Raw genomic sequence first — 9,665 nt, 5'->3', positions numbered from 1 at the left:
AAGGCTGTGCGAGCATCACAGAGCTGAGTGAGTGAAGAACAGCCAGTTCCTGGCACCCTGCCTTCATTAGTAGTGTCCATTTGACTTTCTGCTACCATCTGTCATCCATCATGTCTGTGCTAGTGTCCCCCTCTGGTATCCCTTTTTAGTCACACAGCTGTCTCAATATGTTCTGTCTCAGTTCTTTCTCTCAGGCTTTGGAGCAGTGTAGACTCCAAAAAGCTCTGAAATTGTGGCACCAAAAGTGTTTCATGCTGAAGATGATTGAACAAAGTCCTAAGCACTCTCACATGACTCTCTATGAAGAACCTCTTGCTGTGCTGTTTTCTGAGGACCTCTCAACATCATCTGGCTTTGACAGCAGTGCTTCAGCTACTCTGGCCTCTCAAAGCTCACTGGAAAAGGTGAGGAGGTCTGAGGATTTTGGGGGGGAAGTTTCTGCTTCAACATGATGTTGTCATCAGCAAATTGTGCTTAGTATTTAGACCTAAAGAGCACTGAGCCTGGGGTCCTCAAGTTTCAAGGCAATCAAATTGTAAGGTCACTTCTGCCTGTGGCCTTCCTGGTTTATTCCACATTTAGTGATGTGGGGAGGTGCTGAGCTAGTGAGGTTCTCCTGTGCACTTGCTGCTGTTTGTAGCTGCAAGGTGGAAGAGGTGAGGTACAAAGAACCTCATCACTTGAGAAAGGGCATATGCCCATTTCTCCTTTTCTCAGTATAGAAATAACTTTCCCATCACTTACATGTTTGCACTCCAGAGCTGTACTTGCTAGCTTGCAGCTGCTTTGGATGCATCCTGGATTTCCCTGAATCTTTGCCAAAAAGAGGAGTAAATGGCATGGCCGTAATTAATAACGGAGTGATTCCACTGCGAGGACACTTACCTCACAGAATGTTCTTCCCTCCATACCTGCAGGAATACAGCTTTAGTGACAGCAGCCAGCAGGCCTTCTCCTCTGTTCTGACTGTTGAGGATGTCACACACATACCCTATTACAGTTCTTTTCTGCAACCACACCAGTGTGCAGAGCTGTCAGATGAACTGAGTGGGGAGCTGTGCTTGCAGGCCTCCTTTCCTCCATGGAGTACTGGATTTGGGTGAGTTGGAGATTAATTCTTAGAACTAACTAGAGTTGGAGATTAGTTGGGATGCTGGTAGCAGAGGTCCCTTGTTTGGTCTGGTTGAATTCTTTCCTTTTGGATAGTACCTCACGTCACCTTACACCATCCTTGATGCTTTATCCTCTTCTTTCTTTCCCTTTTCCCCTGTCTCTTGTCTTGCGGAAGAAACTGGTTTGCAGGAGGTCAGTTCCAGTCTTTGGCACTGCAGAGTCCAGATAATAACGTCCAGCTTCCAAACAGTCCTACATGGGAAGAGGTGAGGGTGAAAAGTGGTGTGATGCATGTGAATGTATAAGTGTTTTCTGCATAGCCCAATTTAGCGAAGAGCCTTTGGGTTTCAGTATCAGCATATGGAAGGTCTCACTGCTGTTCTGTATTTGTTCTTCTCTCTCAGACAGAAGGTTTGGGAGATAGAGGCATTTCTCAGGGTAGCTCTTCCCTACCATTTTCCAGCTGAGTTGGGGATCTGCCAGGTGTCAAGGATTTAAAAGGGATGTGTTAGACAGTCATGTTAGCAACAGGGAGTTAGGCAATCATAGAAGTCACAGCCACAAGGGGAAGGGGCTGAGCTGCATGGAATAACTGTATTACACCAGCAGTTCAAGTCCCTTTTTTACTTTTCTGCATTACAGGACTGCAGTTCTGACAAGGAGGTGAAGAGCTGCTGCCACCAAGCAGAGAGATGGTTCCTGCAGAGGTACTTCATTGTCTGGTCAGCTCAGACTCAGCAACTTGTGAAGGCTCAGCAGCACTGCAGGCTCACTCAGCTGTCTCGGTAGGTATTGTGCTTTCCAGGAATTGCCTAAAATTGTTTGTTTTGAGAGCTCTACATTTGCTTTTAAGAACATTCTTGCTCTAGCTATCTTCTTCTGTCTTCAGGGAGAGTTTTGCAGCCCATTATTGTGGTTTTTACTGCTTCAAAATTATTGTATCTGAACACAATCATTTCTGGTTTGATGGGATGCCTCATGAATTAGAGCAAGCCCAGCACTGCTGATAAAAAGCCCTTGTAACTTTCTATTCACTGAACTGGCCTTGCTCTATACTCATGTGGAGGCTGAAGAGCACAACAGGCTTGGCACAGCCAGGACAGAACATCTTACTCCCAACAGCTTGCCCTGTTCATTGTTTCCCCTCACATTCAATGGGGAAAAGATGTTACTAGATCAGATGTATTTCCTAAATGGCTTCATGTGTGTGTTTGTGGTTAAGATTTCAGTTACAAGGCTGTGAATCTGTGAGTTGTTCCTACATTTGATGCATTGACCTTTGTCTTTCTCAGAGCCTTTCTCAGTTGGCACCACTGGACCATGGAAAATAAGAACCGAAAAGCAGCAGCAGCAGCTCTAAAACATGAAGTTCATTGCTGCCAGATGGCTTTCAGCCTCTGGAAGAAGAAACTGGTCCAGAAAGTGGAGGCTGACCGGAGATTCAGGTGTCACATTCACCAGATGACTGCTGATGCTCTATGGCATTGGCGTTCCTGCTGGCAAAGTGAGTTAACCAGTGGCACTTGTGTCTGTAGGAGAGGGATACTGTGGGAATGGTTGAGATGGAGAAAGTCCTACTTCTGGTTGTAACTCTGCAGTACTCCTCTGGAATGACAATACTAGTCCAGGGCTCAGTAAGTGTCTGTGTCACTGCCTTCCTGTGGTTATAAGCAGGACATGTCCCTTGCTGGTTTGCACTGCTTTATGCTAGGAAAGGTGCTCCTTTGGCAGCTGATTGGAAAAGGGGTAGGTTTTGCTTTACCTGCAGTACCAAAGGAGTGTTCAAGCAGTGCATTTTAGCAGCTGAGGCATTAAATGGAGTTCAGATACTGCATTCTGAGCCTAAACATGTCTCCTCAGACCCAATAGTTGGGCTTTGTTTCAATGGGAGCTGGGTCTATCTTTTGAGGCTGCTTAACAGACCTAATCCTGTCCATTAAGGGGTTCCTTGTACTTTCAGTGCTGACACTGTAAGTACTTACACGCAGGGAAGGGACACTCCCAGTTTTTGACGGAAAACTGCCTTTCAGATGAGAGTGGAAGTGATTTGTGATCCCTTGCTTGGGGAAGGACAGGGAAAAAAAAAGAAGATCTGACTGCATTGCAGAAAAAAGCCCTATAAATTGAAAAGTCTTTTCAAAGAGAAAAGTCTGGTTCTGTTTGGTGTTTGCTCTTTGTGCTGGAAAGAAAACCACTGGGCTCAGCTCAGCAGGCTCATGTGTTCTCTCACAGGGAAGCGTGCTCTGAGAGAGCTGCAGCAGCAATGGACTCAGCACAGCTGTCAGGAGAAGAAGAGGTTGGTCCTGCAGACATGGTATTGCCAAATGAGGAAGCAGAAATATGTTGCTTTATTCTGGGAACATCTTCTCCTGCACAGGTTTGTTTCCTGCCCTTAAAGCATTATTGAGAGAAGCTTTTGAGTGAATAGCTGTTTATATAGCAGAGAATCCAGTGTATTCAGACTAGAGCTTGAGTTAGTTAGGTGAAGCTGTTGTATGTTTTGGAGGCTTATGTTATGGTGCAGATCCTGAAAACACAAGAGTTTAATATGAAGAGCAAGGTGTCTGCTGCCCATCATTAAGAACATCTTTTCTCTCTTAGCTGTTGTTCTGTAGCTCTCTCATTGAAATATGTTTTGTGTATGGTTTATGTTGTATGAGGCTACTCTCTGCCTAAACACAGTGAAGTGTCCAGCTGCAGTGGACCAGGAATTGTTCAGGTGGTTATCTTTGAGATAATTCAGGAAGAGAAGAACAAATAAGATTCTTTATGCCAAGGATTAATTTAAGGCATGAGAAGTGCAGGTTTAGTCCTAGCAAATTGCCTTTTGAATTGCAGGTTTAGGAAAGAGCAACTAAAATCCCAGTAAAACCTTAGTGGCTGTGATACTTTAGACTCTGCACTCACCCCACCCAACTGTATTTTCTTCTGCAAATCAATCTGTGAGGTGGCACCCTAGTGGGAATTGTGTTTGAGAGAAGTCCTTAATGTCCCTCCTTCCTGTAGAGTGTGTCTCCGCCATTAATCTTCCTCCTTTGATGAGAGAGCGCTTCTAATTTCTCACCTGGATATGGTACAGCCTGAGCCCTGTCTCTTCTGAGGGGGGCATTTTTCATGCTAGGATAACCTGCAATAGATTCTCTTGATCTTCAGCAAAGCTCTGCCAGGCAGAGGATATTTACACCTCTGCCCTATGGTGCAGTGGGATGATTTGCATAATGAAAGTCCAAGTGGAACAAGGAACCAAAAGGATAAGCCAGGAGTTTAAAGCAGATTTGCTTCTGGGGTTGCAGAGGAAGACTGCATCAGCCTCCAAGATATAGAGTGATTATTGTGGGTGCAGATTTACAGTGCAGTTAATAGTAACTCCTGCAGACACTGGTATTTTTGGAATAAAATTGTCTCCATACAGATGCTGGTTGTACATCCTGTGTATGCAGGTTTGTGACAGCCAATAAAAACTTAAAATCTGAATCTTGATAACAAGATTCAGTGCCTGGTTCTGCATTTAAGACTTAAGGAGTCTGTTGGGTTCCACGCTGAAGGAGATTTTAGCTGTTTTATTCTCATCCCATAAGAAAAAAAGCCATCCTCAGGCATCATCCGAAAGGTCAGCTGCTGGCACAGGTTCAAATGAAAGACTAATCTAATTCCTTTCTTTTTTTGAGGCACTGGGTAAAATAAGTAACATGGAGAAAGAGACATAAATGTTGATTGCAGAAGGAGTAATAGGAACAGACTTTTGCTTGCTTTGACCACTTACATGTGACACTGCAGGGTTGGGAGAGAAGGTAGAATTTCGTCTAGAGGCTATTTGGTGCTGACATGGAAATAAGACTTCAGGCATCTGCCACTTATCTGTGCTTGTATTGTTTTTCAGCTGCTTGGTCGCCTGGGCCCATGTCACTGCTTGTAGACTGAGGCAGCACGAAGCCCTCTCTTGTTTTAGAAGGGTCAGAGAGCATCGTGTCCTGGCTGTCAGCTTTACTGAGTGGAGAGTGAAATTCTTGAGAGCTGAACAGCAGGTACTGGGACAGAGAAAGCACAAGTGGCAGGAACCCTCTCAGGGCAAAACCTGTCACCGCTGGCGACTGGCCTCGAGAGGACGGCAAGCTCTGCGCCTAGGATCTGTGGCTACAGTAAAACAAGTAAGAAAAGATGAAGGTCCCTATGAGACAGTTGTTCTTCACTGCCTGTTCTTTCAGTGAGTCACTAGGCACTGAGATAGAGTGACAAGGTTGACCTGTGGTGACTGCTTAGACCTTGCCTTGAAATTCTTTACAGACTGTGCAAGCAACTTCATCACCATAATCTGGCACTGATTGCAGCCACCATCTGGAGCACAGCAATAAGGGATGAGGGCATTTTGACCACAGAGACAAGAACACTCCTTCCTCTCTGCTCAAAGATAAGACGGGATAATCACTATCCCTGCAGAGCAGAGCGAGCTGTCAGAGTTGCAGTTTCTTTCAAAGGGCTCACAGCTAGCAAACCACAAAGAGGTCGATTGATTTGAAAGGGCTGAGTCATTCCTGCTGGGATCTCATCTGTGCAGTTTCCAGCCTGGGGTCTAGCACATTAAATGACCTGCAGGGATATGAACATAAATGTATCTCTAAGGCTAGTTGTGTGTGTGCTGTCTGTGCGCATTGTGTTTAGCCTTGGCTGCAGCTCTGTTCTTTCTGTTTGCAGGCCTGCAACTACTGGACAAAAGCAGCTGCCTTTTCCCAGTGCTCACAGCAGTGCAGTACCCTGATAGGTGCTAGGAAGAGCAGGAAGATGTCCTTGTCTTGGTCCATGAGTAAGAAGATGCCCCCTCCTCTCTTTCTTTCATGGGGCCATGTGGGGAGTGTGAGTGAGGAGGGGAATGTTTGCCAGCCAGATTACTGGGATTGCTCTGTGGAGTAGGTGCTCACGGCAGTCAAACTCTGACTGTGGATGCCTTCTGTGTTCAGGAGCCAAAGGACCAAGGGCTCATGGCAGCTCTGATCTCTCCCTCTCTGTCTCTGAGGTTAGCTCCTCTGTGATTCCTCTTTTCTTTCCTAGAAAGCAGAAGAGACAGGGAAAAGGGTTCAGCATCCGCTCTCCCTCTTGGGCTTTTTCCCAGTGCCATTCACCACTGGCTGGTGATGTACAGAAACCAAAACAGAGCTGAAAGGCTGCTGCTCCCTCACCTGGTAGAGAGATCTAGTGTGGTAGGACCCTCTCCTACACTTGCAAGGATCCAGGAGAACAAAGCAGAGGTGGACTTGGAGAAGTGGGATGAGAAGTGGCTTGGGTAAGTGGAGTGGAGGGCTATAGGCTCCCTCTTCTTGCTGCCGTCAGGGAAGGACTCGCTTTGTAGGGCAGTTGGGCTCATGAAGCTTATTTTCCCCTTGTGCCTATAGGAGGAAGTATCTGAGGAGGTGGCATCACACGGTGGTGTTTCGCCGATGGCAGCATGACAGGAGACTGCTCTGTCTGGCAGGGGCATGGCACCAGTGGAAAGAATCCAGCAGGGTGGTGATATTGGCTCAAGTGTTGGTGAGTGGTTCTGCTACCAGATTGGCAGTGATAGGTGTTACTGGGCAAACCTGTGCTACCTGCAGCCTCACATACATCCTGGGAGGTGAGACCTGGGGATTTAACAAGTACCAGTGAACACCAGAAATCCTGTGGCTGCATTTTCTGTCTTTCTCTTTGAAATGCCAGCATGGCAGACTGGCATATCCACATACTGTGCTTTGCCTCATCTTACAGATGGGAAACTGAGACAGGATGATTTATATAGATTGTCTGTAGCCTGTTCAACAAGTTCACAGCAAGTAGGATAATCTTTATCCCTATCTGTGGTCCTGATACCTCCCTCTAGTGTCCACAGGCTACTGAGGGCTGTCATTTGACTTCCTCTTCTTCTCAGGCCCATGCTATCTATGGAACAGGTCCATGTTCTGGCTGGGAATTAGCTGTGTGGGATGTGCTTCGTCCCACCCATGGGACAAGATGATGCACATACAGCAAGCACTGGTGGGGCATTGTCCTCTCCTCAGGGTACTGGGACTTCATAGCCACAATACTTGCAGGAGGCAGTAGTTCAGCAAGAGCTTTGTTTGTAGTCAGCTTTGTTCCTTACCAATGCACAGTCATTCAAGAGGGATCTGGGAAAGCAACTGGAAGCAAGGTGGGACCAGAGGGATGTGAGGATATTTGCCTGCAGAGCAGAGTTAATCTGTGCACTGCTTCTTTCTGGCAGGACGAGCAGCGGCTGATAGAAAAGGCCTGGAGAGTGTGGAGACAGCGACATCTGCAAAGCTGTGTGGTGCAGAACTTCCTGGAGGAGGAAGCCAGGAGCCTCCTATCTCAGGTAAGCATTTAGGACTGCTTTAATTCTGTGGACCTCAGTGGACAAAAAAGCACCCCAGAGACAACTGGTGTTCTCTCTATCTCAGTGCACTAAGCACTTGCTTAGGGGGAGGTTGAGTACATCAAGGACTGGGACTTGCCTGCAACAAAGGGAAATAGCTTCCAGCTCTCTGTGGGTTCATCTTTGGGTGTTTTTCAAAGCTTTGTGTCAGCAGTCAATCTCCCTGATGTGTGCCCCTTTCCTCACTGTTATCAGAGATATTAATCCAGTAATCCCCTGCCTCTCAAGAGCCCACTCAGAGAAGAAAGAGATTCGCATTGGTGCAGGAGAACTGTGCTGACTTGCACCCAGGGGCAGGCAAATTGCTATAAATTTGAGTGAGGAGGCAAAGCCTTAAAGCTCAAAACCCCAGTTTGCTCCTCTGCCTGCCTCCCAAAGATCCGTGCAGGATTAGGCTCTCTTTTAACAAGATGAGAGCAGACACTGAAATTAAAGGGCAGAGAGGGCATTGGTCTTCCTTTTCTCACATTGATTTGTGCTCTGCACTTCACTTACTGGTTACAGGAACATAGGGGAGACAGGGGAGGGCTCTGAGTGAATGGTGAGGCAGTTAGCACACCTTCTGCTAGAGGAAAAGGTGCAGGTACTGTGAGGGTGGCTGCAACCCCTCAAGGGTAACCTTGGTATTTGATTTGTCCACTTTATTTAAGGCCTTTGGAAGGTGGCGCCAGCTAACAGCATTCCAGCTCCAGGACAAAGGAGGCTGCTGAATGGTGGGGCTTGCCTGCAGCTGCTGCTCACTTGAGGACACGTGGAGGATACAGCTGGCTGTCACAACAAAGAGCTGCTTCTGCACAAGCAAGAAGCCAACACTCTGCTCACAGGGTAAAAGCAGCACTGCAGGTCAGAAGCATGGTAGCCAAAGGACCACCAGGAAGAGATGGTACCTATGAAAGGTCCTCTTTAAAGGACTTAATATCCTACCTCCCTAGAGGCACAAATGGAGAAGTTATTCCCCTTTGTTGTGAGGCTGCATTCCCTTCTCCTCTGGACCCTGATTTTGCTGGAGTTGATTAAAGGTCAAAAACCACCTTACAGGCTCTCCCTTTACTCCGTGTTGTTTTTGCTGGACAGGAGTTTAGTGTCATGCAGAGGAGTGAGCAAATACATCAATCTTAAGAGATGAGTAGGACTGTGCCTGTGCAAATGCTACATCCTGTTGATTTCAAAGCCTGGATTGTCCCTGGTAGGTGCAAACTCAGGTCTTTATTTTTAGATTTGACTCTTCCCCTGGGGGGGATTCCCACATGGCTCCCACCTCCTCCCCCTGTCTGGGTCCATCAGCTCTTCATTAAGCCTTTCAGTGGGTGGCCAACCTCTTGACTGCTTCCTGCTGGTTCCTTTCTGTGCTGAATAGGCTGGGGATGAAGAAACCTGCTGGGAACAGCTGAGCACCAAAAGCTTTGCTGAGGCAAGACAGGCGTGTCTGACCCTCAACCTTCCCATTACTTGCTTCTGTGATTGATGCCCTGTAATTACCCTGGATATATGAGCCTGGTCTCAGACAGCTGTAACGAGAGGGTCTGAAGAATCTGGAAAAGGCTTTTCTTCCTTGCTTGTTTGAAAGAGATGCTCACAGCATGGTAGGGATCTCAAGATCCCACTGGGAACTGCCCCTAGGCCTTGTTTTCCTAGCCTGTGGTAGCTTTGCAGGGTTGTTAAGTACACAAAGCAGGCTCCCTCCATGGCTCCCCTAAACCCTAACTGCAATGCTGTGGCACCTAAGGCTGTTGAGTCATTAGGTCAGGAAGGACAGGCTGTCTTTCCCTACAGGCACTGGAAAAGGACCACCACAGCTCCTGTGACCTTGCAGAACCAAGCCAAAGGCTGTAGCTGGTTGCTGTTGGTAAATTCTAGGATTTAAGCTTTCTCTGCTCCACGAGGGAGTTTCGTCCATACTTTGCTTACAGAATTTGTTGAAAGTGAAGGCAGAACTGCCCCATAAACTGGTTTTCTTCAGATTTTCCCTTGTGTCAGGCAGGTTAGTTTGCAAACAAGAGTCTTTGCTATTTAGAAGGGTATGGCCTACTACAAGAGACATTTATATTTATGTATTTTATTGTACTTAATCTAAGAAATAGTGTGATTCCTGCTCAACCTCATCCAGAAGTGAAATGCACGTTTTTCCAGTAAAAAGAAAACAGGAAAT

This window comes from Psittacula echo (genome assembly GCF_963264785.1).
Source record: "Psittacula echo genome assembly, chromosome: 17".
Classification (NCBI taxonomy): domain Eukaryota; kingdom Metazoa; phylum Chordata; class Aves; order Psittaciformes; family Psittacidae; genus Psittacula; species Psittacula echo.
This window is presented reverse-complemented; position numbering follows the sequence as displayed.